General features: G+C 47.7%; 1 protein-coding gene and 1 long non-coding RNA gene across 2 annotated transcripts in view; one reads left to right on the top strand and one right to left on the bottom strand.

The window, feature by feature from the left end:
* The window catches only part of CLMP (CXADR like membrane protein), a 101,259-nt gene that overhangs the window by 33,030 nt on the left and 43,327 nt on the right, over positions 1-24,902 (top strand).
* Positions 4,243-24,168, bottom strand: LOC109491859. The gene is made up of 3 exons (XR_002145411.3): positions 23,265-24,168; positions 6,313-6,420; positions 4,243-5,882 (listed from the first exon to the last, which is right to left on the bottom strand). It is a non-coding gene; the product is annotated as an uncharacterized LOC109491859 (long non-coding RNA).

Raw genomic sequence — 24,902 nt, 5'->3', positions numbered from 1 at the left:
GCAGCTCTGTCTTCATAGTGGCCTGCAGGTAATCGTGAATGAGCACGTTCTGGAAAGTTCACAGCCTGATATTTATCTTCTCACTGAAAATAGCTGTTAAATGGCTCCCAGGAGATACTGGCTTTCTGCTGAGCTTTTCAGACACTGTCTTAATCATTTTTAAAAATAACACACACACATCCATATTTAAATACATTCGTTTCTTTAGTGTTTTGACAGATCATTGGTCTTTCCCACATTTTCCAAAGGTCTTAGAGCCAAGCCTAGATAGGAACTACTTCCTGAACCTCTTGAGAAAATTATTGTCTCTTATATTGGAATCCCCAGTGCCTCGCACAATTCCTGGCACATAAAGGGGGCTAAGGAATTAGATACAAGATAGAAAAAGTATAGCTAATATCCACTGAACATTTTCTCTGCGCCACACTGAGAAGTCCTTTATGGGATGATCTTATTTAATACCCTCATAACCACCTGCGACCTGGGCACTAACAACCACCATATTTGGTAAACGAAAACAACCCGGGGCTCAGAGGGGCCAAGTAACTTGGCCAGGTCCATCACCCAGAAGGGATAACGCAGATTTTAAATCCAGGTCCGTCTAGCTCCAGAGCCCCCGTATTTACCACAACACGATGTGAGGTCAACAGTTGAACAAACTTTGATCACACGGATTGTAAATATTTGGGTAGTCTACTGGCTTTGTGGGTTTTTTGCGCAACTAAAATGATATACCCAACAGCAGAACTTATACGAGAAAATAACCAGGAGTGCCTTTTCTTATGTTTAGTTTTGAGAGAGAGAGAGAGAGAGAACACAAGCAAGGGAGGGGCAGAGAGAGAAGGAGACACAGTATCCCAAGCAGGCTCCAGACTCTGAGCTGTCAGCACAGAGCCCGACACGGGGCTCGAACCCACGGACCACAAGATCGTGACCTGAGCCGAAGTTGGACGCTTGACCGCCCGAGCCACCTAGGTGCCCCGAGCAGTGCCTTTTAGAGAGGGAGATGGTGGGGCCCGGCTAGGTTAACGGGCCCGCCCAAAGCCAGCAGGCCATGGTCGTGCTGTCCATGGAGTCCCCAGGTCTGATTTCTAGCGGTAGAGATTGGCACTCAAGCCTTCCACCGTGCCTACGTTCTCCACTATCTTCTAGCCCTTACACCATCTTCCTGCCCTAACAGAGGCTTGCTGGCCGTCAGAGGTTGAACAGAGCAGCATGGATTCCTTTTGAAAGGGGGGGTTGAGTGATCAGTGTGACCAAACTTCTGGGGTTTGTGCAGACGGGACCAGGTAGGAAGGAGCAGGAAGAAAATGCGTGACCACAGAGAGGGGTGTGGTACAGTGCTGGTACAGGAGAAGGTGATAGTTCCACACTCTCCTCTGGAGGGAGCCCTGGAGGCACTTAGAACAGCCTGCACTTCAAATGCCAAGGCCAGAGCTCCAGCCCCTACCGAATCATCTCCCTGCACGGCACTTGACACGTGGGCAGGGCACTGAGCCCCTGGGCCTTCGTTTCTTCTTTACTTGCGACATAAAGAAAGAAGTTGATTTCTAAGGTACTGGTGATGTCTAAGGTACTGTAGCTCTGACATTCTAAACGGGGATCGTTTAAGGTTGGGCCTGATGTCCTAAACCCACTCGGAAAATTCTGCAACGGTGGCAGTCACCTCTCCAAGTTCTTCTCGGAGCCCGCCGGTAAATGGGTCCCAGGTGTTTAACCCCACGATTCCTCCATTCTCCCAGGACTGAATGTATATCCCTCAGTGTTGCCGCTTCTCAAACTGTTAAACGTTACTGTGGTCATAAGCCTCAGCGTTCAATAGAAACATTAACCAAACAATTCATTAGCAAGGTAAAAGAGTTCTGGAAAGAAAGCGTCCAATCGGTGATATTCTTGGCGGGGGGGGGGGGGGGGGGGGGGGCGGTCCCTGGAGCCACAAGCAGGGCTGAGGAATGCTCAGCAAATCTTTTTAGGGAGAAGGAAGCATCATTAGGGAGATGTTACTCTGCGGGCCCGAGCACAGCTAAGCATCTCTCCACCATTTTGCAGAGCTGAAAGAAGGAAGCATCGTATGAGCTTTTTGCCTGTAGGACAGAGCAGAGCTGGGCCCCATCCCACAAGTAAAGCCCCATCCACGACTGCCTCTTCCTTCCTGCTGTTATGCAAAACGCCCTGGGGATAAATAGGGCCCCCTCCCTGTCCCCTGGCGTCAAGTATCTCTCGCTGCAAAACCAGTGACCCACTCCCCACTCCCCACGTTAGGGGCTTAAAACTACAAACACTGATTGTTTCACCGTCTCTGTGGGGCAGGGATTCAGAAGAGGTTAGCTAGACGGCTCTGGCCCGCGATTGCTCCCGAGTCTGCAGTCAGGCTGGGGCTGGTCATCTGCAGCCTCGGCAGGGCCAAAGGATCTGGTTGTCCGTATTAGTCTGACTGGCCTGCCGTAAGAAAAATATCACGGGCCCGGTAGCTTTGCCAGCGGTTGTGTTCTCACAGGTCTGGTGGCTAAAAGCCCATGATCAAGGTGTTGACAAATTCGGTTTCTTAGGGGACTCTCTTTTTTTTTTTTTTTTTAATTTTTTTTTTCAACGTTTATTTATTTTTTGGGACAGAGAGAGACAGAGCATGAACGGGGAAGGGGCAGAGAGAGAGGGAGACACAGAATCGGAAACAGACTCCAGGCTCTGAGCCATCATCAGCCCAGAGCCCGACGCGGGGCTCGAACTCACAGACCGCGAGATCGTGTCCTGGCTGAAGTCGGACGCTTAACCGACTGCGCCACCCAGGCGCCCCTAGACTCTCTTCCTTGTGGACAGCTACCTTCTCACTGTGTTCTTACGTGGCCTTTTCTCGGTGGACGGGTGCAGGGGCCAGCAAGGCGGGGGAGGGGAGGGGAGGCACTCTCCCTGGTGTCTCTTTGTATAAGGACAATAATCCTACCAGATTAGGGCCCCACCCTTTTGACCTCATTTAACCTCAGTTACTTCCTTAGAGGCCCCATCTTTTTTTTTTTTTTAATTAAATGTATTTATTTATTTATTTTAATTCAAGTTAGCTAACATACAGTATATAGCCTCGTCTTCAGGAGTAGAACCCGGTGATTCATCACTTCCATGTGACACCCAGTGCTCATCCCCACGAGTGCCCTCCTTCATGCCCATCCCCCAGTTAGCCCATCCCCCACCCACCGCCCCTCCAGCAACCACCAGTTTGTTCTCTGTATTGAAGACTCTCTTACGGTTTGCCTCCCTCTCCGTTTTTATCTTCTTTTTCCTTCCCCTCCCCTCTGGTCATCTGTTGTGTTTCTTAAATTGCACAGATGAGTGAAGTCATATGATACTTGTTTTTCCCGGAGGCCGCATCTTTCAATGGAGCCACACTGGGGGTTAGGGCATCAACATGATGATAATGGAGGAGACACATCCAATCTACGACAGCTTCCAAGGTGGCGTATTTAGAGGGTGCTGGCTGTGGGCAGGAGGCCTTGGTTCCTCCCCATGTGGGTCTCTCCCACGTATTGCTTTATGGTCCTCATGCCCTGATGCCTGGTGTCCCCTAAAGAGTGCAGTCCAAGTTGTAAGCTGTGCAGACGCTAAACCTCTCTGTGTCTGTTTCTCCATCAATAGGATAATTACACTTTCCTCAGGATGGTTGTGTTAAATGAGAGAACAGATGTGCTGTGTCACAAGTAGTGCTCATCAGGTAAATACTCCTTCCCTCCCCAACTTTCTCCAGTCTGTACAATGACAACTTCTATAGGATGACAACACAAGAGAAGAATTCCAAATTGTCAGAACTAGAGGGATTTCTGTAGCATCTAGTCGAACGGTCCCCACTTTTTTAACCCCCAGGGCTCTTCTGAGTTTTCTCTCAATGAGCCCTATATTTTGAAATACTTTTTAAAAAAAAATTTTTTTTTCAACGTTTATTTATTTTTGGGACAGAGAGAGACAGAGCATGAACGGGGGAGGGGCAGACAGAGAGGGAGACACAGAATCGGAAACAGGCTCCAGGCTCTGAGCCATCAGCCCAGAGCCTGACGCGGGGCTCGAACTCACGGACCGCGAGATCGTGACCTGGCTGAAGTCGGACGCTTAACCGACTGCGCCACCCAGGCGCCCCGATATTTTGAAATACTTTTGATCCCAGGGGCACCTGCCTGGCTCAGTCGGTAGAGCATGCGACTCTTGATCTCAGGGTTGTAAGTTGGAGTCCCACGTTGGGTGTAGAGATAGAAAGAAAGAGAGACAGAGAGAAAAAGAGATTAAAAAAGAAAAGAAAAGAAAGGAAAGGAAAAAAGAAAAGAGAAAGAAAGACGGGGGAAGGAGGAAGAAAGGAAGGAAGGTAGATCTTTGATCCCCAAACAAATGTCATTAACTGCATGTTTCATTTCCTGGTATATTCATTAAAGCCTATATAACTGCTCATCAGAACTTCTGATCAGTGAAAGACCATCCGTGCTTCCACCTTGAGTTGGGATAATTTCAGTGAAAATCAAAGCAATCGTTACTTTAGAGGCTTAGAAAGATGAAGGAATTTATCCAAGTTCATTCAGATTAGTTAGTAACAGATCTAGGGCTCAAACCTGGACCTCCTGATTCCAAGCCAGTGACCATCCCTGAACTCTAAATAGTCACCCTATTTCATGTGCTGTGCCATATTTCATGATGTTGGACATAATAAGAGATCCAAGGTCTCCCTCAGTCTAACATTACAGAACTCTGGAATAAAACATCCACCTTTGCAAGGCCCCAGCTGCATGGATAGCACAAATGGGCAAGACCCCCAACCCCCCAAATGGAGAGAGGCCCATAAGTATCATAGAACAGGCCATTGCCCATGTGGCCTCCTTGAAGGGCTGTTCCATTAGCTGATGTGTCGATAACTTCTAGAGCTATTTAGAGCTTTAAGGTAGAGAGCTAGTTCTGTGTCTTCAAGTTCGCCGGCCCACACTCCAATCCCAAAGAGAAGCTAGCTTCTCACTAACAAATAGAAGTCAAGTCAGGAGAGGGGACAAGGAGATCATCTTTGACCCTACCTGCATGGAGCAGGGGGTGACAGCATGATTCAGCCATGCTCTGTCTTGCTGCCATGGAGAATGAGAGCTGAGAATTACGGGGGCTCTGTATTCACCCCGGGGCAGGCCATCAACCCAGCATTTGGTCAGAAGGTCAGTATATGACAGATGTCTAATCCCAACGTCTTCTCTGAAAAGAAACCAAAACAAACAAACAAAAAAACCAAAGGAAGAAAAGCCAAAGAATTAAAGAGGAGTTTACTCAGCCTAGAGGTGGAAAGAACGGTGCCTGTGAGCAAGCTAATTGGGCCGATTGTTTAAGAACAAATGTTTGTAAATGTTGTTCTGCTCCGTGTCCGTGTCTATTGCCCCCTTCCCTGTTAGTCCCTAGTCGGGTTCCTTTTGAATGTTCCAGCCTGCCTCTGCTTTATTCAAGGGCACGAAAACAGGGTTTGTATTTTCCATACTTCTGCCAAAATCTTAATTGGGGGAGGTACATCTCTGGGGATTTATGTGGTCCAGGCAACAGGACTCAAAGGAGAAGCTGGCAGGAGAAAAAAGCAACTCGATCAGATAAAAGTTTTGAGCTGCACCTTTCTCCGTAAAGAGAAAGTAGCTGGAGCTCTTATTTGCTCAACCCCCTGGAGGCCGTTCTGTGCCTGGGGAAAGGAGAAGAATTCAGTGTTCCAGACGATGGGCAAGCTTGAATGTCAGTGCTTGGTGCAACCCGAGCCCTGAAGCCTGGGAGCTCCGTCAACCGCAGTCCAGGGAGATGCTTTAATGTCAATTACATTTAATGTCATTGCTCTGTACGCTCTCAGCCAGATGCGTTTCATCACGAGAGTTCGTTTCCTGGAGAAAAACCTTTAGAAAAAAGAACGAGTGTCCTCAACGAACTTCCTTTGAGGGCAGTCTGTATCAGCCCAGTGGCTGAAACGCTTTTCCAACATGCTCCCCCCTTCAGGCATTTCTTATACAACCTCTGTGCTCAAAGTCCCTTACTGGGCTCTACTGAGTATGGGTAATAGACGACATGGCCCTGACTTTTAGTAATTTACAGCCTGCGTGGGACGTATATGATACACCATATGAAAAGATACAGGTTGGTGGGGGGGGGGGGAGCGGGGATACGGAGCCAAGTGAGAGAAAAAATGACAAGGTCCTTGGCAAATGTTTCCCTTATTTGAGCTCTGGAGAAAATTAGAAAATGGCGGCCTTTCTGCGTGGTATCACTTTGCCATCATAACAAAGTACCACAGATTGGGTGACTTAAACCACAGAAATTCATTCTCACCATGCTGAAGGTTGGAAGTCCAAGATCACGGTGTCCGCAGGGATGTGGACGGTTGTTTTCTGGTGTCTTCCTATAGTCTTCCTTCTGTACCTGTTTGTGTCCTCATCTCTGTAAAGACATCGGTCAGATTGGCTTAGGACCCACGTTCATGATCTCCTTTTAACTTAATTCCCCTTTAAAGACCTTATTTCCAAATACCTTCACATTCTGAGGTACTGCGGGTTAGGATTTCAACATTCATAAGTTGGGGGGGGAGGGAGGGTGGACATAACTCAACCCATGCAAGGGGTGTTTAGAGGAGGAAACTATTCACACCCATTGAAAAGTGATACAAATCTATCCATGTGGCTGCCGTGCTACCTGCCAGGTGTGTGGTATTATGGGAAGGAGCTCAGGGGATGGGGAAATTGCCATGAGCCAGTGTGGTTTGAAAGGAGCCTATCCTGAAGCGTGAAAACTGAACCAGCTAAAGAGGAAAGGAGATACGATTCGGATGAGGGTAGAGTGGGGGTTAACAGGGGAGGAGGAGAGGACATTTCAGGCAGAAGGAATCGCCTGGAAAATGGTGCAGATGGGATGCTAAGAAGACGCACATGGGTGATGTGGATTAGACCAGTCCTGTAAGATTGGAGCATTCATTTTGTTAGACATGCGGAGGGACGAGCCTGAGACAGTGGCCTGCAACTTGAGAGTGAAGGGTTGGGCTGTGGATAGACTCTCTCCCATGCAGGGCCCTGAACTTGGCTGGTAAAATGACAACAAGAATAACATACGCGGGATCTCTCCTTACACCCGTTAAGATTTTTCACAAACGTCGTCCCATTTCTTCGCCACAAATACGTAACAGGATCAGCAGGGCATCATCATAACCATTGTATACATTTCGGAGATCGAGGTGGAGGGAGTTTAAATTGCTTGACCAGCAGATGAGAGGGCCGCGATCAGAATTCACTCCAAGCGAATTAGTCTGACAGGCTGTGTGTGAGGAGCCCTTGCAGACGGGGAGCAGGGGGCTGGGAGTTATTAGAAAGAAGAGGAGTGCGGTGGTGACAGCCCGAGTTAGAGGAGCGGTACTAGACCCTTTAAACAGACATACTGTGCTGGTTTTGATCAGTAAACGGGCGAGAAATGAAAACGCTGGGAAATAAGCAAAAAATGCCTCTGGGAGGGGTTAGTGTATTTGGGTCTCATCGGACTTCAGGATCTCGGCACGACTTAATCTTTTGGATTCTTTCTCGGCTTTGGACATAGGAGCAGGGAGAACAAAAGCGCAGGTATGTCCGCACGTGCCCCTTACAGACCCTTGGTATGTTGTACCGTAACTGTGTGTGCAGATATCTGTCCCCTCCCACACTGTGAGTTCCTCCAGGGAGGTGACAGTCTTTTCTCCATCGTTGTATATCCAGTACCTAGTAAAATTCTGCAGGGGTTAGAAGCTCAGTAAACACCTGTTGAGTGAATGAATGAATGAATGAATGAATGAGCGAGAGTAAGTGGGACATGAGCATAGGGGAGGAAAAGAACATATAAAGCAGAGGGGAAAGACCTTGAGGACAAGGGTTGGAGACTTCCCAGGTGTCCCCAGGACAGCCTCAGGCGCAGGCAGGTAAATCCAACCTAAGAGAGAACTCTACAAAGCCCAAGAAACTTCAAGTAAGTGGTTTTGACCCCCGGGTCACTGCAGGCAGCCGTGGCCTTTCTTGTACAGAATTAGCCTGCTTTCTTATGCACAGAGTGGACTTCAAAAAGCTTGTGGACTCGATCGCACAGAATTGCTGGGGAAGTGGGACAGATGACACGAAATAACTGATTTCACGGAACAGGTTTCTAGGCAGAACCCCGTGGTTTCTTCTCCACGGCCTTCCCCATTAGTGCCGGAGAGGTCCTTTCCCCTAAGCTCCCGGATGCTCTCCTGTCCTGCTTCCCGCCGCCGTCCCCACGCTGTGTGTCTGCGTGGCACGTGGAAGGCCCCCTGCTGAGTGGACAAGTCTGGCTGTAAAAGGAACGTGGTGAGATCAGGTGGAAGGACCCCCAATACATCAGAGCAACTCGTTCTCCTCTCAGCGTGTTTATCAAGAAGCCTGCATGGGCTAGAATCAGTGGGCCTGGTGTTCTTTTCTTCCCCTTAGGATAGGACTGTAATCCGGGGCTCCTAAGTCAGTTTGTTTCAATAAGCAAGTTTTGTGAAAACTACCAAGACGGGCACCAGACCGCCCTGCCTCCCAGGAATCTATTCTCTTTGTGGAAGAGCGACGTCTTGCTGATTCGTGTTGAGTTTCTCCTACGCTCTTAACTACCCTGAGCAAATTCCATTCTCGTGCGTGCGGCAGAAGTGCTAAGATTTCCAGAAGTTCGTCTACATGCTGCCAAAGCAAACGCTAACATTTCCAGATGTGAAACGACACCTTCCTGGGGCACCTGGGTGGCTCAGTTGGTTGAGTGTCCAACTCTTGGTTTCGGCTCCGGTCATAATCTCCTGGTTCATAAGGTCAAGCCCTGTGTCGGGCTCTGCACTGGCAGCATGGAGCCTGCTTGGGATTCTCTCTCCCTCTCTCTGCCCTTACCCCAATCGCACGCATGCTCTCTCTCGCTTTTTCCCTGTCTCAAAATAAATCAACAAACATTATAAAACAAGCAAAGAAGAAAGCAACAACATGGGGCCCCTGGGTGGCCCAGTCGGTTAAGCGTCCGACGTTGGCTCACGTCATGATCTCACAGTTCATGAGGTCGAGCCCCACATCGGGCTCTGTGCTGACAACTCAGGGCCTGGAACCTGCTTCGGATTTTGTGTCTCCTTCTCTCTCTGCCCCTCCCCCACTCGCTCTCTCTCTCTCTCTCTCTCTCTCTCTCTCTGTCTCTCAGAAATAAACATTAAAAAAAAAATTAAACAACAACAACAACAATGCCTTCTCACCAAGGCTCGGTGTGCATATTCTTCATAGCCATGTCTTCTGGTGATCATCTAGGCACCTGCCCCTGATATCTGGCCCATCCATCACCACATCCTAGCCCAATTCCCCTTGCTTGAGCACATGCGTTGATTATACAGGAAACAGAATATAACCCTTGCCTTACAAAGCAGTGAACAAGTGCTCTGTGGGGGTACAGCCACGATAGGGTAGAAGTAGCCCTTAACGTGCGACTCATGTTTCAGCGAGAAGCCAAGACATCAGGCGGACACCCTGGACCTCAGCCTCTATGCAACAGAACAGAGGCAGTGAGTTAGTGAAGGACAAGTCTTGGTAATTTAAAAAATGTTTAGTACTGACCAGAACCACACTGGTTGACTCTCTTCCCACTGTAAATGCCAGGGAGATACAGTTGGGGCGAGGGCGGAAGGTTTCAGGGATCTAGCATTTAGACTTGGAGTCCTTTGAGGCGTGATCTGTTCATCTCTTAGAAGGTCTGAATTCTGGGGGTAAAGATCCCCACTGTCCAAGGGAAGAATCCTAGGCATCAAAATCCTTCCTCACTTTGATGCCCATTTTAACCTTATTTGACCAAGAATGTCATCATCCACAAAGAGCTATCGAGAGTGTGATGTGTCTGACCCTATGCTGGATGTTGGGCTGTGAGTATGTCGTACCCTGCAGATTACAGATCCTTTACACACGGACCAAAGGGGCAGGTGTATTAATTACCTATCGCTATGTAACAAAGTACCACAAATTTAGCAGCTGAAAACAACACACATTTAGTATCACAATTTCTGTGGGCCAGGAGTCCAGACGTGGTTTAACTAAATCCTCTGCTTAGAGCCTCTCAAGGCTACAGTCAAGGTGTTGGCCAGGGCTGGGTTCTCATCTGGGGACTCAACTGAGGAAGGATGGGCTTCTCCATTCACATGGCGGCTGGCAGCATTCAGTTTCTTGTGGTTGTAGGACTGAGAGTTTCTATCTTTTGCTAGCTTGCTGTCAGTGACCACCTATAGTTCCCTGTCGTGTGGCGCTTTCCATAGGCAGAAAACATGGCAGCTTGCTTCTTCAAGGCCAGCAGGAGTGCTTCTAACTCCAGTCTGCTAGGTGGGAGCCTATAATTTGATGTGATCGTGGGAGTGACAGCCCATCTCCTTGGCCATGTTCTATTGGTTAGAAGCTAGCTATAGGTCCCACCCACATTCAAGGGCCAGTGATTACACAAAAGCATGAATACCAGGAGGTAGGGATTAGGGGGGCCCCCTTAGGGTCTATCCACCACAATGGCAATATCCCTACTTATCAGAGATGAGCAGTGAGGGTCAGGGAAAATGATCAGCAGTAGTCACTCAGCTTGTAGGGGACTAAGGTCCATGTGTTCTGATTCCATTGGCCACTGTTCCTTCCACCAAATAGGGACAGTGATAAGGATCCTGCCCTTAGGCAGCTTGCTAAAAATTTGGGGCGTAGGACTAGAAATAGGACCCCCCAGAACTCTGGAGTGCCATCACACAGGAGAGGATTGGCCCAGGGAATAGGTTGTCAGGAACCTTCACTGGGTTCTTGATGTGTCCCTCCCTGGACGTACCCAAGAGACACCAGAGATGAGAGGTAGGACTTTGGCTTGGAGCTAAGGAATCATGAACTCATGTCCAGCAGCAGACTGGCTATTTTCAGAAATCCTATCCACCCAGGAGCCTCAACCACAACTTTTCCTAGGTGATTTTACAACAGAAACTCCACAACTTTCATTTCCCCCTTCTCCCACTTAGTGTTTTGCCTGTGGGATTCAGAGGACGAAGCCACTTACTATAGGTTCCTTTGTCTCCTCTGCCAGGTGCCATGGAGACTTCCCTAAAGATTGCTCTTTAATCTTCGGCTCACATTTCAACTTTAAGATCATTTGAGTACCCGTAAGGGAAGCACCTAGACATTTGGATCTCCCATTGCCTCCCTTATCCCACCCCTGACCTCCAGGATCAAGGTCCCACCCGAAGAACTTTGACCGGATCCTCTTAATTCTCTCTGGCTCTGACAGAGAGCTGTCCTGCTGGGCCACAGTGGAGAGAATATTTGTGTGAATAAGTACTATTGAAGTCTTTGTGGGCACTCATGCGAAATCAAAGAAGTTACAAAACACTGTCCCTGTCTTACCGAACACATTCATTACGCTTTGGGGGGTGAAATTGGCACACTGCAAATGATGAACCCAAACCAATATGAGCCACTTTATGAAAAACTATTTAAATTAACTCAGTAATTAATTTTTTCTGCCTAAGTGCTGAATTACAATACAGGGTAAATGCCTTACCGACGCACAGATGGAAGAGCCCACTGTGAACCAGAATCTGGTAGCTTGCGCCAGGGCTTAGAAAGAGACCCTAGAGAGCGGTGATTCTCAAACGGGGGCCATTTTGTTTGCCGGGAACCATCTGGCCATGTCTGAAGACACTTTCGATTGTTGCAACTTGATGGGGGAGGAGGGGTTATAGAGTGAGTGCACAGAGGCCAGGGATGCTGCTATATATCCCATAAAGCCCAGGGCAGCTCCCACAACAAAGAATTATCTGGCCCAAAACGTCAACAGTGCTGACTTGTTGAAAAAAGCGAAACCAAACCAAAGTTGAAAAACTCTGGTCTAGACTTGTCCGAGAGGAAGCCTTTTAGCAAAGGTTGGGAGAGGCGGGGCAGCAGGGGAGCGAAGCAACAGATGGCGGGACGGTGGAGGCACCAACCACCGCCCCACAGGCTAATCTAGAGGGTTCTCTCTCTCCAACTAATGACAGCCCATCTTCTGACATATGGCTGGCCAGCCGCAGCGAACGTAAGAATTACAGAGTTAGAATCTTAAAGTGTTATCACTGAAAGGGTGCTTTGAGATCCAGTCTAACCCCTCAGTATTACAGATATGGACACTCAGCCATAAAGAGACAAAACTGAGTTCCTTCCTGCAGGTAGGACAACATCACCGGCTCTCAAACCCAGGCCCCTAGCGCCCAGCCCGGTCCTCTTTCTTCCGTTGTATGTTTGATTTTGTTTTAAGATTTTATTTTTAAGCAGGGTCCGCCCCCCACACGGGGACTCGAACTCACGACCCCGAGATTCAGAGTCGCATACTCCACCGACTGAGCCAGCCAGGCACCCCTTTTTTTGATTTGTAAGAATCAAGATTTTGAAATCTCCCATCCAAGGTGGTTCCTCCTAAGTTGAAAACTGTTCTACAGCTCAGAAGTTTGCGTATTTCCGTATTCCGTATTCCGTATTTCCGTATTCCGTATTTCCGTATTCCGTATTTCCGTAAAGGACCCGAGAGTAAACATGTTAAGCTTTGTAGGCCCTGCAGTTTCTGTTGCAAATACTCAGCTGTGCCGCTGAAGCATGAAGTCAGCCGCGGGTGATGCAGACACGAATGCATTTGCTCTGTGTTCCAGTGAACTGGGTTTATGGACACTGAAGTTAAACTTCGTATCATTCTCGTGTGACAAAGAACATTATTCTTTTTTTGTATTTCCGCCATTTAAAAGTGGGAAAACAAATTCTTTTTTTTAACTTTTTAAAAAGTTTATTTATTTTGAGAGAGAGTGTGTGTGAGCGGGGGAGGGGCAGAGAGAGAGAGAGAGAGAGAGAGAGAGAGAGAGAGAGAGAGGATCCCAGGCAGGCTCCCCGCTGTCAGCGCTAAGCCTGTTTCAGGGCCCCAGCTGTGAGATTGTGAACTGAGTTGAAACCAAAAGTCTGACGCTCAACCAACTGAGCCACCTAGATGTCCTAAACCATTCTTAATTTTTAATTCTGGGTCATACAGAAGGGGGGGCAGGGACAGGAAAAGTGTTACTAGATTTGGCCTACAGGTCACAACTGCTGAGGGCCACCTGGGTGGCTCAGGTGGTTGAGCGTCCGACTTTGGCTCAGGTCACAATCTCTTGGTCTGTGGGTTCGAGCCCTGCATTGAGCTCTGTGGTGACAGCTCGGAGCCTGGAGCCTGCTTCGGATTCTGTGTCTCCTTCTCTCTCTGCCCCTCCCCACTTGTGGTCTGTCTCTTAAAAATAAAGGTAAAAAAAAAATTTTTTTAAGTTAAAAAAAAACCTGCTGATAAGTTACTATAGTTAATCCCTCTCTCTTGCTTGTTCCCCACTTTTTATAATTATAAATCCAATTTGGGAACAAAAGTTTGCTCTCTATAGTCTGGCATGAAACAACTTTCAAAGCCTAGTGAAAATAAATGGCAAACCATACACACAACACGAATCTCATTTTGTTCTATGTGAAACGGAGTTTTCTATGTATATGTACACATGCATGTACGTATAACTACAGAGAGGAAACTTTATTTTTTTTTTAATTTTTTTTTTCAACATTTATTTATTTTTGGGACAGAGAGAGACAGAGCATGAACGGGCGAGGGGCAGAGAGAGAGGGAGACACAGAATCGGAAACAGGCTCCAGGCTCCGAGCCACCAGCCCAGAGCCTGACGCGGGGCTCGAACTCACGGAGTGCGAGATCGTGACCTGGCTGAAGTCGGACGCTTAACCGACTGCGCCACCCAGGCGCCCCCAGAGAGGAAACTTTAGAAGAGCATTTCTAAAATCGCTACCAGGAATTACATGGGGGAGGGGAGGAGGGTTGAGGAGAATGAGAGAATATATTTCTGTATTAGTCTTGTAATTCTTCGAAGTTTTTTTTTTTAATTTTTTTTAAACCTTTATTTATTTTTGAGACAGAAAGAGACAGAGCATGAACGGGGGAGGGTCAGAGAGAGGGAGACACAGAATCGGAAACAGGCTCCAGGCTCTGAGCTGTCAGCACAGGGCCCCACGCGGGGCTTGAACTCCCGGACCGCGAGATCGTGACCTGAGCTGAAGTCAGACGCTCAACCGACTGAGCCACCCAGGCGCCCCGTGAAGTTTTACATTGAAAAAGGGTTAATGTGTCTCTTACACTACTTTGATGTACATACCGGCCCCGGACCTTCACCCCCAAATCCGGCCCTTCTTGCTGTCTTACCGGAGGGAGTTGGGAAACCTCCTGTAAGTAGAAAAATCTAGGAGGCGGGGCTCGGAGTCAAAGGCCCCAGGCCTTGGGGTTTCTGGTCATTTTCTGTTATTCGGGGGTGGGAGGTGAGGAATGACCTTTCACTAAATTAAGGGGGACAAGAAAAAAGAAAAAGCCAGCTACAATAGTGCTTTTTCTGCGGGGACACTGGTGGTCCAGGGCCCTGCAGAGGGAGACTGGAGTCGGAAAAGGCCTCACAGCCTGCCACCTCCTCCGCCCCAAAGCCTGGTGGGGTCTGAGGCATTCTCGAACCCTCCAGCCCATGTGGTTTCAATCCCCAGCCCTGCGCCTTCCGCCCAGCCCACCCCCGTAAAGCCCAGCAGCTCGGGAGGCCCTCTGAGTTCTTTGTTTGCTCAGAGCCGGGCCCCTCGGGGCTGGCTGGCTTCCCCTTTCTAGGACATTCCGGAAATGGTAGGGCAGCCCCAGGCGAGGGCTGCAGGCTGCAGGCAGCGTGCTGGGGGAGCTGGGGCTGCCTGGGGCCCTGCTCAGGGTCCCTGGGGAGAAGTAACCCTGCGACCTCTCAGCCAGCGCTGGCCAAAGCAAACAGCGAGCACACGTCCCCAGCGCAGCTTCTGGTGACACGGTTCATTCTCAGGGAGATGGCCATCTCCCCTCTGGACCCCGCAGGCTTCTCGGGCCTTTTCTCCTCTCACTCCCTACACCCGCCCACTCCCCTGCTTCGAACCGGTTTCTTCTGAATTTGAAAGGGGTTTGTAGGGGAAATTCAAGCTTTCAAAGGTGGAAGATTAATTTGGTTTTCTAGAAAAGAAGGGCTGCATGGAAACTTCTGTGGGATTCCAGGAACTGGACAGGGGAGGTTTGCTCTCGCCCAGTTTGGAATGCGGACAGACCCTGTCAGTCGGGGTGGGCAGCTTGCCATTCCTAAAACTGAGGGCTGTTGGCCACCCCATGCGTGAGATTCCACTTAAGGCAGGTTATGAGAAAGTTACATCTTGGGCCTAGATTTCAGAAGTGTTGCTTAAAAGTAATGATCTAGGGGCTACTGGATGACTCAGTCATGAAGCGTCTGTCTGCGGCTCAGGTCACGATCTCAAGGTTCGTGGGTTCAAGCCCCGCATCAGGCTGTGTGCTGACCGCTCAGAGCCTGGAGCCTGCTTTGGATTCTGTGTCTCCCTCTCTCTCTCTGCCCCTCCCCCGCTAACGCTCTGTCTTCTCTCTCAAAAATAAGAACACACTAAGAAAAAAAAAAAACCTGTCTCCCCTTAGCCTTGGCCATTCGTGCCTATCGTTTGCACTCCACAAATCAGGATTGCCATTTTCACAGAACTACCTTACTTTCTCAGAACATCAGCATGAACATTGCAATCATGTTTGGCAACTTTCTTGAGTATTTTGCTATGCTTCTCTCTCTCTCTCTCTCTCTCTCTCTCTCTCTCTCTCTTTTTAAGTAGGCTCCACGCCCAATGTGGGGCTTGAACTCACGACCCTGAGATCAAGTTTTGCATGCTCTTTGCACTGAGCCAGCCAGGCGCCCAACATGTTGTTATTCTTGAGGTGAATAAGGAAAAGGGAAAATTTTCCCAGGATCAAAAACAGTTCGTTTGTTTATTGCTGCTCTCAGATTTATTGCAGTTGGCCCCCGTGATCCAGGCCCCTTCTTTGCAGTTAATTTGTCACACTGCGAACAGAGCTGTCATGCTAGAGTGTCAATGTGGACATGAGACACCCCTGCCTGCAATTCCTCTGGCTCCCGGCTGCCCATGCTTCAAGGAGAAATTCTCATCTCCTTAGCATGTCGCGCAAACTCTTCCTGGTCTGGCCCCATCTACTTTTCCAGTTAATTTCCAGTCCCTAGCTCCTGTCAATTCTCTACTAAAGTCCCTGGAAATTTCTCATCTTTCCCTGAGCATTTCTCCGGGTCATCCAACAACTCTGGAATTCCTTTGGGTGCAATTACAATGTCATAGTGCAGAGAAATAGGAAACACTGTGGTGACTTATTAAAGAAATCGTTTTCTCCACATCCACCCTCCAAACGGCTTCCCCTGTTCCACACTTAAGTGGGATCATACAGTAATTGTCTTTGACAGTTCCCCAAAGCAACCATTCCTTTCCCAAATGCCTGAATAAGGCTGCTGCGCACTTACTGGCCTGGGTCTGTGTGGGGCTCGGTCAGCCTGAAGGAAGATAGAAACCCTGTCCTTCTGCACTTTGGTCGGGAAACTAGAGACCCTGTTTCCGTCTTTAGGGTTGGTTCTGCTGCTTCCTGAGAGGTTTCTTGCCTCTATGTCCTCCCTCTCACTAGGATTATTCCTTTCTTTCCACTTTTGTACTCCTTGTTATAATAGCTAAGGTAGATTTCATACTGTGTGCTTTAAACCCAGCTTTCCTGTGATTAATCCTTACAATAGACCAGCGAAATCAGGACTATTGTTAGGCAATTTATGGATAATAAAACCAGGTTTATTAAAGTTAAGGATCTACGTAAGGAAAAAAAAAGGAGGGGGAGGGGGATCTTACTTAAGGACTCCTTTTGGACCCAAGCCCACTTAGGTGACCGTTCTCCATGCTGTCTTTTTTTTTTTTTCAACGTCTATTTATTTTTTGGGGGACAGAGAGAGACAGAGCATGAACGGGGGAGGGGCAGAGAGAGAGGGAGACACAGAATCGGAAACAGGCTCCAGGCTCCGAGCCATCAGCCCAGAGACTGACGCGGGGCTCGAACTCACGGACCGCGAGATCGTGACCTGGCTGAAGTCGGACGCTTAACCGACTGCGCCACCCAGGCGCCCCTCCATGCTGTCTTTTAAACCTACTATTTTGAGGCTTTGGAGGAGTAAGTTTGGGGCTTATTTTGTTGTTATCGTCTGTTTGTTTTGCTTTGCTCCTAATCTTAAATACATAAAATTAAGCTAAGAGGAGTGCAATAGTCCCTCCAAGACTCCAAATATTCTTTTCCCTGTTTGTTGCCTAACCTCTGTGGCTACCAGGAAATACTTGTTAATGGAACTGACAGGGCAAGTGAAATTTCTTCTGTACTCTTTATATCTGAGGGAGGAGAACAAAGAACTCGAACCAAATGCGGTTTGAGGGAAGGAAAAACAATCATCTAGATCCCATTTTGGAATGATGTCTATTATTTTTGAAATCCATTTAAGGAAGAAAAACAAAGAGTTTTTGGGTCTTAGCACACCTTTTTAGTTGGGTGTGAATATCACACCCCCATGGAGAGACCATGATGGTGTTTAGAAGAAGCAACTTCCAACCAAGTTTTATTTTTTATACATTTTTTAAGTTTATTTATTTATTTTGAGGGGGGCGGAGGGGCAGAGAGGAAGGAGAGACAGAGGATCCCAGCAGGCTCCGCACTGCCAGCACAGAGTTCAGCACTGGGCTCGAACCCACAAACCGCGAGGTCATGACCCGAAGTGAAACCAGGAGTCGAACGGCTTAACCGTCAGAGCCACCCGGGGGGCCCCTCAACCAAGTTTTAGATCTTTGAACTGTTTTCTGACTCGTGAACTACTTTTCCACCCCCCAACCATTTTCAGAAGCCCAACCCTCATCATTCAGAATGCTTGCTGTACATTCCCGGCTCGTGCAGAAGACACGGGTATGACGTTGGTCACATTGGGTGCCTGCCAGGGAAGGTGAGAGTGTCACTTAGGGGCTTTCCACCGTGTGTTAAAGAAAGTGTGCTGACCTTGTTCTTTCCCTCCTGATCTGCTCAGACACCGTCCAGCCCACACCGTTGTTCTACTTGACTCTCAGTGCTCGGATTGCAAGGATGTTTTTCTTCCTTTGTAACACTGCCAAAGCGCTCCAGAGCGCAGGTCAAAACACCTGAGCCTCCTTGCCCCGGGGGGTCACTTCCCAGCACCTCTCGGGCTGTTCTAGGTAACATGTGAGTAAGTCGCTGGGATGGGAACTGATCTTTGTCACCAAAGGGCCAGTCCCAGGCCTCTTGAGGCACTTACACATTTGGGGTTTCCCTGTTCGGGCCCCAGAGCTTCACATTTCTAGAAGGTAAATACCATCCAGTATTCTCTATCCCCGCCTCTAACTTTCTTAACTTCCTTTTCTGTTAACACATGTGCTTTCTCACCGTGTCCATTCCTAGGAAGGGAGGCTCCCACCCGATCCTGCCTCAGCCTGTTCTTTTCTGAATGTGGGCGGCTTCCTGTCTGTGGCTTAGTGGTTTCCACTGCAAACAGAGTAGGAGATGAAATTCAATCCTTGGTTCTCTAAATTATATTTATTTCTCTAGTATTTTGGGCCTAGAGCTTCCATGGAGGAAAAATGTGTGTTTTGGTGAAAAGGAGGAGTGAGGGGGGAAGGATTCGATGTGAAAGGAGCACATAGTTTCTGGAAAAAAAACGGCGCCCCGGAAGTCAGAAGGCCCGGGTTCCTGTCCCAGTCTTGCCATTAACTTGCATCGGTGTGACCTGACACTCAGTCACCTACTCTGTAAGGCAAAGTGGCTAGACGTTGTGAGGACAGTGGTTAAGCCCACAGTCCTTAGTTTCAAGTACCGGCTGTGCCATTTGTGAGTCATATTTCCTTAGGAATTTACCTGATTTCTCCAAGCCTCGGTTTCATTGTCCGTAAAATTAGAATAAAAGTTGTACCTATTTTATAGGGTGGCTGTAAGTATAAAAAGATAGTGTTCCCTGAGCACTTAGCAAGTGCTCAATAAAATTAGCTCAGTGAGCACTATCTTTTTATACTTACAGCCACTCTATAAAATAGGTACAACTTTTATGATGAGCATTGGGGCTCCACAGGGTTCTTCCCACATCTATACAGTTTATGACTTGATTTTTAAAAAGATCACTGATGGGACGCCTGGGTGGTTTGGTCGGTTAAGCATCCGACTTCGGCTCAGGTCATGATCTCACGGTCCGTGAGTTCGAGCCCCGCATCGTGCTCCGGGCTGACAGCTCAGAGCCTGGAGCCTGCTTCAGATTCTGTGTCTCCCTCTCTCTCTGCCCCTCCCCTGTTCATGCTCTGTCTCTCTCTGTCTCAAAAATAAATAAACGTTAAAAAAAAATTAAAAAATAAAAAGATCACTGATGATTACATTTTAAATTAGTCTTCCAATTTTTTTTTACTGGGAGTTCTATTTCAGTTTTGTTTTTTAAGAAGTTCCTCTTCTTCCAGGTTTGCTGAGAATTTTTTTTTAATTCATGAATGTGTGTTGAATTTATTATGTTCTTTTTCTTGATCTGCTTAAATGATATTGCTTCTCTCTCTTTCTATAGATATGGGTAATTACAATGATTTTTTTTAAATGTTTATTTTTGAGAGAGAGAGGGAGAGAGAGAGCGTGTGTGTGTGTGTGTGTGTGTGTGTGTGTGTGCGTGTGTGTGTGAGGGGCAGAGAGAGGGAGACAGAGGATCCAAAGTGATCTCACCAACCCAACCGTGAGACCATGACTCGAGTTGAAGTTGGATGCTTAACTGACTGAGCTGCCCAGGCAACCCACAATGATGTTTTTTTTTTAATGTTGAACTAACCTTACATTCTGAGGATAAAACCTACTTGGTCTGATTCACTATTTTTTGTATTTGTTACTTGATCTGATTTTGTTAAGAAATGATCGCATACGTGTTCACATGGTCTGTGGTTTTTGTGTGTGAGATTTGTGTGTGTGTGTGTGTGTGTGTGTGTGTGATATCTTTATCTGGGTTTTGGAATCAGAGTAATATTGATAAAATGTGGTGGGAAGTATTCCTTCCTTCTCTGGTTTCTGAAAGATTTTGTGTAGAATTGCTGTCATTCCTCCAGAAGAGCTATCTCCGTTTGTTTGGGTTTTTTTAGAGATTTTATTTTTAAGTACTCTCTACACCCAACGTGGGGCTCGAACCTGCAACCCCAAGATCAAGAGTCACATGCTCTACCGACTGAGCCAGCCAGGTGCCCCTATCTCTGGTTTTTAAATGTGAAAGAGATTGTCCCCTTAATACCCCCTTCCCTGTCCAAGCAGTCTTAATTACCAATATGGAAAAGAAGTCATTGTCTCAAAAGGTGGAAAAGTCTAACAATACGGTTCAAAAAGAGCTTGAATAGGTGAAGGAAAAGTTTAAAAAGGAAGAATTCTACTGTACTCAAAAATGATTTAGCTGTGTAGGATATTACAAAATCAAATATATTTCATGATGAAAGTATAGGTTTATAGCTTCCCATGTTTTTCCTTTATAACATTTATCACATTTACAGATTTGATCTAATTACTTAATCATATTAATTTATCACATTAAACATAATTAGATACTTATAATTATTTTTCTTTTATTCTTGTGAGTCTTCTTTAGACAATTATAAGCTTCATTAGGGGAGAGACTAACTCTGTTTTCCTTACTATTATCTTCATTAACCTGGCTCAGTAGTAGAAAACTGGTAAATATTTAATTCATGACTGGATAGATAAGGAATAAACTCATTAATACTTTTACAGAGGCTGGTGGGTACTGAATAGGTGCTCAGTAATTATCTGTTTAGGGCGTGCTCACTCCTGCCGTGGGAGGGGGGTCTAGGAAGCAGGGAGAGTGAGTTCTCAGCAAAGTGGCTCGGGACCACTCTTACAGATATAGAACGTTGAATGCTCACAGAGGAGTTTCCCCTTGATCCTGTAGGCCAAGGTGAGGCCATCGGAGGCAGTTAAGGAAGGCAATGCTTTGCAGACTTTCCCCCCAAGTACGCCTAAAGGCAGAGGAAGGAGCATGCATGTGTGCCCCGGGGGACTTGGGAACACAGCCCAGAATAACCTGCCACAAGGGCATTTCTTTGAAGTCTTGCTTTAGCTTAAAACTACATATGAATTTTCTGTTCTATATTTTTAAAAACATACAGGTCCTTGTTTTCAATTACTCACCACAAGCTTCCCCGAAAATACTGATTACGTGATTCTTCTTTTTTTTTTTTTTTAATTTTTTTTTTCAACGTTTATTTATTTTTGGAACAGAGAGAGACAGAGCATGAACGGGGGAGGGGCAGAGAGAGAGGGAGACACAGAATCGGAAACAGGCTCCAGGCTCTGAGCCATCAGCCCAGAGCCTGACGCGGGGCTCGAACTCCCGGACCGTGAGATCGTGACCTGGCTGAAGTCGGACGCTTAACCGACTGCGCCACCCAGGCGCCCCTGATTACGTGATTATTCTACAGCTTTTGTGGCCCTGTCATACTGCCCATGTCCCCCAGGGAGATGAGCATATTTGTTTGAGAAGTACAAAATAAAGAGAACACCCATTTTTCTCACTGCTATCTCCCCAGCAATCTCAGTGTCTGACACTTAGCAGATGCTCAGGAAGTGTTTATTAAATGAAATTTACCCAAGGGATACGGGAGTGCTGATGCATAGGGGCACTGGTACCCCAATGTTTATAGCAGCACTCTCAACAATAGCCAAATTGTGGAAAGAGCCTAAATGTCCATCAACTGATGAATGGATAAAGAAATTGTGGTCTATATACACAATGGAATACTACTTAGCAATGAAAAAGAATGAAATATGGCCTTTTGTAGCAACGTGGATGGAACTGGAGAGGGTTATGCTAAGTGAAATAAGCCATACAGAGAAAGACAGATACCATATGTTTTCACTCTTATGTGGATCCTGAGAAACATAACAGAAGACCATGGGGAAGGGGAAGGGAAAAAAAAGTTAGAGAGGGAAGGAGGCAAACCATAAGAGACTCTTAAAAACTGAGAATAAACTGAGGGTTGATGGGGGGTGGGGGAGAGGGGAAAGTGGGTGATGGGCACTGAAGAGGGCATCTGTTGGGATGAGCACTGGGTGTTGTATGGAAACCAATTTGACAATCAATTTCATATAAAAAATAAATGAATGAATGATGGCCATGAAATGACATAATCTGACCAGATATTCTTTTTTTTAATGTTTTTATTTTATTTTTTTAAAGTTTATTTATTTTTGAGAGAGAGAGAGAGAGACAGAGACAGAGCACGAGTAGGGGAGGGGCAGAGAGAGAGAGGGAGTCACAGAATCCAAAGCAGGCTCCAGGCTCTGAGCTGTCAGCACAGAGCCTGATGTGGGGCTCGAACCCACGAACTGGGAGATCATGACCTGAGCTGAAGTCAGATGCTTAACCACTGAGCTGCCCAGATGCCCTGAATGTTTTGAATATTTATTTTGAGAGAGAGAGAGAAAGAGAGAGAGATAGCGTGCACACTCACAAGTAGGGGAGGGGCAGGGAGAGAGGGAGAGAGACAGAGAATCCCAAGCAGGCTCCGCATTGTCAACACAGAGCCCAACCTGAGGCTTGATCTCGTGAACCGTGAGATCATGACCTGAGCTGATATCAAGAGTGAGGAGCTTAACTGACTGAGCCACCCAGGCGCCGCCTGACCAGATATTTTAAAAGGTGACGTGGACAGGTGGCTGTTGGATTATTTCAGAGACGCAGCCCAGTCATATTGGCACTTCAGTCCTCTGCTGCCCCATAGGCCTGTCTGCTGAGTTTTCGAGATAGAGCCTTGTCCCTTTTCTTTTTTCTTTTTTTTTTTTTTTTAAATTTTTTTTCAACGTTTATTTATTTTTGGGGGGGACAGAGAGAGACAGAGCATGAACGGGGGAGGGGCAGAGAGAGAGGGAGACACAGAATCAGAAACAGGCTCCAGGCTCTGAGCCATCAGCCCAGAGCCTGACGCGGGGCTCGAACTCCCGGACCGCGAGATCGTGACCTGGCTGAAGTCGGACGCTTAACCGACTGCGCCACCCAGGCGCCCCGAGCCTTGTCCCTTTTCATCTCCATTCACTCACCTGGACAGTACAGTCCACCAAAAGCGTGGGAATTTAAGAAAGTTGGGGGGGGGGGTGGCAAAAATAAGTCTCCACTTGCCTCTGATTTAATCCCAAACAGTGGTTAACCAGTGAGCTGGGAAAATTGTACATAAAAACAGAGACAGTTGTTCAACTAAAAATAACAACAACAACAAATTAGAGCTGTTCTCGAGGGGCCAATTCAAACAGTGTTTTTCTAGAAGCTTCCCTCTCGTAAATCTCACCTCAGATGACGCACTCCTTCCTCTCTGCAACCTTGAGTGATGAATCCACTCCTGCTCGAACGTCCAGCACTCGTTCCTGCCTCTCTGGCTTGGCCAAATCCCTTCACCCTGTCACCCACCCCACCCAGTGAAACGCTCGGATCTTTCACCCTGGAAGTTTCATATCCTTCACCGATTTCATCATCCACAGGCTGCCATCTCCTCTGAGTTCCTGTGACTTTCCAGGTTGTACCAGTTTTGTGCTGTCTTCTGGTATTCTTTGATTCTTTCATCTAACTTAGCACTTTACTGGGCACGGGCCCGGGACTCCCGTGTTAACCCTACTCCCGTTGTCTCCCACAGCATTCCCGTGCAAGGCTGGGAAGGGGTACCTGGGCACGTGGTTGGTTCGCTGGTCGCTACAGGAGCTGGTAGTCACCGAAGTCTGCCTGCCCGTCCCCCGCAGCTGCTCACGGGGTTTGCCACCAGCTCATTAACGAGAATCTTCAGATCTCTGCTAGAGTCCTGTTAGAGTTCGTGGCCCCAGAAGGGTCACAGCTGGAGGCCAACGTATCATGCCCAGAAAAGCTGATTCCAGGACTAGAAACCACAGTGGCTTTTAAAGACCACAGAGAAAACGAAAGAGTTCAACAAACATGTGTCCTGAGACGGCCTCAGTCTCTGGTAGGGTTTCCAAGTTGCAGACACAGCAGAAGAGAGGAGGGTACAGGCAGGAACTCTGTCTGGCAGAACAGGGTTTCATTTATGCTGAGCATAGTGACTTCGTCCCCAGGATTTCTGCACTTCCTTCATGTGGTCTGAGAACCTTGACGCGTTTTGCCCCAGTCTGACCAAAATAGCTTAAATGCAACATACCTGGTGAACAGAAGGGAAGGGAGGAAGAAGGGAAGGAAGGAAGGAAGGAAGGAAGGAAGGAAGGAAGGAAGGAAGGAAGGGGGAAGGAAGGAAGGAAGGGAGGAGGGAAGGAAGGAAGGAAGGAAGGAAGGAAGGAAGGAAGGAAGGGGGAGGGAAGGAAGGAAGGGAGGAGGGAAGGAAGGAAGGAAGGAAGGAAGGAAGGAAGGAAGGGGGAGGGAAGGAAGGAAGGGAGGAGGGAAGGAAGGAAGGAAGGAAGGAAGGAAGGAGGAGGGAAGGAAGGGAGGAGGGAAGGAAGGAAGGAAGGAAAAGGAAAGGGTAGGGAAGGGAAGGAAAGGGAAGGAAAGGAAAGGAAAGAAAGGAAAGGAAAGGAAAGGAAAGGAAAGGAAGACATTCACAAAATTCCCGCACACCTTTTCTCTGTGCATTTCCTAAATCAAGATTAGCAAAAGGACGCACGGTTTTCTCATTCCAGACGAGACTTGCTTTCGCATTTTTCTGTGCCCTTCTCTCCGGCAAGATCTTATGGAGAAGAGACAGAATGCGCTGGGAAGCAGCAGCTTCCTTTCCCTCTTCTATCATGCTGAGCAAAGGCTGTTCCAGCAGAAATGCTTTCTGGCAGGAGCGTGACCACCCTGTCCCGATGCGCACATCCCAAGTGCAAGAATAAGCACTTCTGTTCCCAAAGAACGACCCCAAAGGGCACAGGGTCCCGTGGCAGGATCCCAGAGGAGGGACACAGCCCTGCCAAGATGACTGCCTGTTGGACAGAGGAAGAGGGAGGGT

This window comes from Felis catus, chromosome D1 (assembly GCF_018350175.1).
Source record: "Felis catus isolate Fca126 chromosome D1, F.catus_Fca126_mat1.0, whole genome shotgun sequence".
Classification (NCBI taxonomy): domain Eukaryota; kingdom Metazoa; phylum Chordata; class Mammalia; order Carnivora; family Felidae; genus Felis; species Felis catus.
The sequence above is the reverse complement of the archived record's forward strand: the minus strand, read 5'-3'. Positions and strand labels throughout refer to the sequence as shown.